Here is a 6,039-nt window from a genome sequence, read left to right on the forward strand (position 1 = left end):
GGGGGGGGTTGACCCAGCCTTTGTGTCCTTGTGTTACATGTTCTGATAGTGGCCCGAATGTTGGGGTGGGTGTAGTATGTCTTCTGGTGTAGGGATTGGGTCGGTGGCCTTTGGTGGTGGCTGGGGGCCGTGCTGGGCCGGCTGGTTGGCCCCTTTGCTGTGGCGGGGGACTGCCCTGGGTGCCCCCTTGCTCTGTCAGCAGTTGGGTGGGCACTCTTGGCCGGGCCATCCTTGCTGGGGAACGGTGGCCTCTCTGGGCGGCAGGCCGGCTATGGGGCTGGGGTTGAGTTTTGGGGGTCTGGGTGTCTCTGGTGGGGTGGGGTGTTGGTCCAAGTTTCTGGTGGCTTTCGGGGCTCCGTCAGTCCATGGTCTGGGGTTCTGTGGGCTTGGCGGTTTGCCTGGAGGGAGAGGTATTTGGGCTGCTCTTCCTGGGTGAGTTTTGTGGAAAGGGAAAGCTTACCGGGGCCAGCGGGGGAGCTGACTCCCTGTGGGAGCATTTTGCTCTTTTAGCTTATTCTCCCCATCCCTCACCGCACACCTCCATCCTCTTCACTTTCAACTTCACCCATGTAGGGTTGTTTAGGGCACAGTTGTGTTATAAGAGCAACAATATTACATTTCTATTTGGGATAACCATCTAGGCCCAAGTTTTATTGTACATCTTAGATATTCACTCATAACATTTTCATGAAATTCACATATAGGTACTTATGGTGGGCACTCATGGCTATAGGTGGCCGGATGGCACCACTCTAGCCTCCTGTGCCTGTGCCTACCCCCCAAGGTTTGCATACAGACACTTAGGGTTTTGGGTTAGAGTAGTGGTGGAGGGGAAACTGGCACCACGCCGGCCTCTGCCTCTTCTTCTTTCCCTTTTTAATTACTCTATAGAACAACACGCACCAACAGTACATCTGGGGGTAGGGGTGTGGGTGTCAGGGTCTTTATTCCCATCCCGTTTCCTGACTGCCATTTGGGGAGTGGGTCCTGAAGAAGGGCAGGCCGCCATGTGCGGTCCTGGGCTGTGGGAGGACTCGGGGCTTGGATGGTTGCTGGGGCGGGGCTGGCTCTCCATCCTCCCTGGTGCTGCTTGGTCTCCTGAGGTGTGGCTCTTGGTTGCTGTGGGTGGCCCCCGGCCAGAGTTGCTACCGGATTCTGGGTTCTGGATGGCTGGGGGGGTGCACTTTGTCATTGGCGGTGTGGTGGGTTGGTCATGGGTGTGGCTTCTATGCGGCGGGGGGCTGGCCGGGCGTACTGGTGCGGCCCGGCCCGGGCCTTGGCTATCTGCTCCTCTCCACCTCAGAATGATTGGGTCTACCTCCTGGGTTCAGGTGTGTGCTGCCTCCAATAGGGGGTGGGTGCATGTCCTGGACCTGGGGGGTATAGAGTGTGTATCGGGGGTATGAGTGGAATGTGGCGTCCTTGTATGTCTTTGTTTGAGTGGGGGTGAGGATGAGGGTGGGATGGTGCGTTTGTGAATGTTTGGGTATTTGTCAGGCTGCGGTCTGGGCTGCCCCCACTGCTGGTTTATTTGGGGGCCTGCTGCTATTCGGCCCCTCGGTGGGGTGTGCGGCTAGCCGCCGGCATGCTGGGGGTTCCCGGGGTCTGGGGCTGGGCGCTGGGGTGTGGGCTGTGGCGGAGTGGTCAGGGGAGTCGTCCTGGAACTGGAAGGTTGCTGGTTCAATCCCCCATCCAGCTGTCTCAGTCGTTGTGTCCTTGTGCAAGACTCTTCACCCACCTTGCCTACTGATGGTGGTCAGAGGGTCCGGTGGCGCCGGTGCATGGCAGCCTCACTTCTGTCAGTGTGCCCCAGGGCAGCTGTGGCTACAGTGTAGTTTTTCATCATCAGTGTGTGAATGTGAGTGTGAATGGGTGAATGTCTGTTAGAGTAAAGTGCTTTGGGGTCTGGAGGGACTTGAAAAGCACTCTATAATTTCAGTACCATTTACCGTTCTTGCCTGGTGGCTGCCTGCTGGGGCTCGGGACCTCTGGACCTGTCGGGCTTTGGCCTGGTGGGGGTGTGGCCTGGGGACCTGGACCTCTGTGCCCTTTCCTGGATCTGCTCTGGTATGGCGTGTGCCGGTGGGGCCCATGAGTTTGTCGCTGCTGGCCCCGGGGGCTGTGCATGTGGTCGCTGGGGGGACTCTCCCAGTTCTCCCCTATGGTCTGATCTGGGGGTTTGGTGGGCAGATCTTCCCGTGTGGGTGCCCCTTGGGACCCTGTGCTCGGGATCACTCTCGGGCCCTTGGGCTCTGGTCTTCCCTATGTCTGCCTCATGTCTTGGGGGTTGGGTCTCTGGTCCTCCACAGTCACTATTAAATATTCCATTGGAGAAATCTTTTATATACACGCATGTTCACAACTGCTCACAGACAGGTGTGCTGATCCGGAGGGTTCTGACTGATCACTGAGTGTGTATATACAGTATGTCTGTGTGTATATACTGACAATATTTATGAATGTAGGCATGTATGTATGTATATCTTTATATATGTATAGGTATGTGTATATATTTATATTTGCCCTCCATGTATTTATCCATTTATTTTTCAGGTGAGCAGACAGATGTTGGGTGTTTGGTCCTGTGTTTTGTTGGTGTATATTTAATATACTTCTAATCGCTATTTCAATCTTTCTATCTTTCTAATTAGTTAAAATGGGTACATTTCCATAACATCATCACTCTGTAGGTGAATCATTTCCTCCTCACTCACAGTTCCATCTAATAATGGCATTTGCACTTGGTTATCAGGCACCACCACTCCAACCCATCTTAAAATCAGGGCCTTTGCAAAAGTAAGCAACCGAGTACAAAAAAATCATTAAAATAATTGAAAATGCAGCCACCCAGTTCGGACCAGTATGTTGACAGACTTTTACCAGGCGGTTTTTAGCACCCCATTCAATTTTTCGCAAATGCCTTGGCTTTCTGGATGATAAACAGATCCAAGGCGTTGTTTAATCCCTAACTTTTGTAGGATCAGTTTTACAGTTTTATCTACAAACTCTCTCCCATTATCTGATGAAATCCTATTTGGAAGTCCCCATCTCGGTATAACTTGACGACACAGAAAGTTAGCAACAGACTGGGCATCTTTCCGTTTGGTTAGACAGGCCTCCGACCATAATGAAAACCTGTCCACAACCACCAACATGTACCTTTTTCCTCCCACAGATTTAATCATGTCAACAAAGTCTATTACCAACTCTTTCATTGGCCCTTTTGGAGTTGGGATGTGACCAGGACGGATAATTATTCCTCTCCTAACATTATTTTTCAGACAAATGGCGCATCTGCCAATCATGTGGTCAATTTGTTCAAGCAAATATGGTGCCCAAAAACCATACTCCTTRGTGATTTTTCTCTTAACTTCCCCCCTTGCAACATGGGCTAGCCCATGTGCATCCTGAATCAGTAAACCTAAGAGGTCTGCAGGTCCTACTACCAGACCCTCATGATTTCTCCAGAGACCAGTAGCATCCTGGCTAGCACCTCTGTCAATCCAAAGCTGCTTGTCAATGTCATGAACAGCTTCCTGCATTAAAGTCACATCTCTCAATGTAATCTTATCTTCCAGATCAACCTCGTGTGTGACCATCAAAACTCGACCCACTCTGGCTCCTGTGACAGTTTTAGCTGCCTCGTCAGCTACGGCGTTGCCCCGCATCACCCTGGATGCGTCCGACTTATGTGCAGCACATTTAACAATGACAATCTGTTTAGCTTTCATCATAGCCTGCAACAACTTCACTATCTGCCCATGGTGCTGTATCGGAGAGCCATCGGTTTTCTTAAACCCTCTGTTCTTCCATACAGCCCCAAACAGATGACAAACATTGTGAGCATAAGCTGAATCAGTGTATATCGTGACCCGCTTGCCTTCTGCCATCAAACATGCTTCAGTTAGGCCAATGAGCTCAGCTAATTGTGCTGATGCTGGCTGAGGTATTATTTCAGCTTTTTCTATTACAAACTGTGGTCCACTGGCTTTAACAACTGCATAGCCAGCCACTAATTTGTCTCCTACTCGATAACATGAACCCTTGGTCCAAAGCTCCAGGTCAGCGTCTCTCAGTGGGAGAGCTTGCAGGTCAGACCTGAGTTTAGAGTACCTCTCAGCTTCCTTCAAACAATCGTGTGGCTCTGCATCCTCAGGAGATGGAAGAGTTTTAGCTGGATTTACTGTAATGCATGTCAACAAAGTAACATCCTCCTGTTCCAGGAGTCTGTGATAGTCTCTTTATCTTGGCATGGTCAAAGTATATTTCCCATGATTCAAAAGGTTTATAAGACTATGATGGGTCAGAATTGTTATTGGATAACCCATAGAGAGAGCAGATGCTTTTTCATACATCAAACATACTCCCACCATCGCCCTGTAACACAGTGGCTAACCCAACTCCACTTCTGAAAAGGCAGTAGAGTAATAAGCAACGGGCTGCGGACTTACCCCTGTCCCAGTTGGTTGACAGAGAACAGCACATGCATACCTACCCCCAGATGAGGTAGATACATATAAGACAAAGTTTTTCGAATAATCAGGTAAAGCCAGTGCTGGCGCTTCCTACAGTTTTTTCTTCAATGTCTCAAAAGCTAAACAACCATCAGGTGTCCAGAATAAGTTACAATGGAGTTGATCACTCCCTGTCTCTTTTATCATAGTTCTCAATGGCCCTGTCAGCTTGGCATAGTCTTCAACCCATGCTGAAGAATACCCCGAAATCCCCAAAAAAGTCATAAGTTCTCGCACGGTTCTGGGTTTGGGGGCCTTCCGAATGGCCTCCAAATGTGCATCTGAAATATTTCGCTGCCCTTTTGATATTGATTGTCCTAAATAGACAACTTTTTCTTGAACATATTGCAATTTCTTCTGAGAAACTTTATGACCTTTTTGTGCCAAAACCTGCAACAACTTAATTTTTTAACATATATTTATTGATTTTAACAGGAGAATAAGACACATATATACATACATTCACTTACAAATACTTAAAATGTAGACCTAGACCAGACAACAACAAAAAAAATAGGACATAGGATAAAATAAAAAAGGTTTGCAGCAGACTCTCTATAGACCAATCAACGTAAACATTAGTTTAACTCAGCATATGACCTTATAACCAATCCCCTTTCCAACCATCGAGTTGGATATCATTTTGGCACAGCCAAGTGTAAAAGACAGACCAGAGTACCCAAAATGCATCAAGCTTGTTCTTAGTAAAATAACTGATTTTCTCAAGTGCAAAGTAGAACGTCATTTGTGTAGTCCACTGTGAAATTCCACATATTGACCCTCTCTTCCAAGAGAGTGCAATACAGCGTTTAGCTTCAAAAAAGGAGACATTAAGTAAGGATCTCAAGTTGTTTGGGATAACAAAGTCTTCAGGGTACATATTCAAGATGCACATCTTAGGATTCAATGGAACCTTTTTACCAATCATCTYACCAATCACAATCAATACATCCTTCCAAAATGCCAACACCCGAGGACACGCCCACATACATTGAAATAAAGAATCTTTTTGGGAAGTACATTTAATGCACGTGTCAGGAATATTAGGGTTAAAATGATGCAATTTAACTGGAGMGATGTATTGCCTAGTCAGCCATTTGTATTGTAATAATTTTGAATTTGTGTTAGCAGATTGTGTATGAATCGAAGTGCAGGCTTTGGACCACTCCTCACTCGACAAGCTCTCTCCCAAGTCCGCTTCCCATGCTTTTAGGATGTTGGCCGAAGATTCTTTACATTTGTCAACAAACAAGGAATAAAGAAGAGACACCTGTCCTCTGTCATATAGGTGACCTACAATATTGTCTTCTAATGAAGACAAAGAGGGCAGAACAAGATTTTGTTGCTTAGATAAAATGAAACTCCYAACTTGAAGATATTTATAGAAATGTTTTGTAGGAATGTCATATTTGTTATTAAGGTCTTCGAATGACATAAATACATTCCCTGTAAAAAGATCTGATACCTTAGCTATCCCCTTAGCAGACCACAGTTTAAATCCTGGGTCTGCTCTACCTGGACCAAA

This window comes from Austrofundulus limnaeus, unplaced genomic scaffold (assembly GCF_001266775.1).
Source record: "Austrofundulus limnaeus strain Quisiro unplaced genomic scaffold, Austrofundulus_limnaeus-1.0 Scaffold329, whole genome shotgun sequence".
Taxonomy (NCBI): Eukaryota; Metazoa; Chordata; class Actinopteri; order Cyprinodontiformes; family Rivulidae; genus Austrofundulus; species Austrofundulus limnaeus.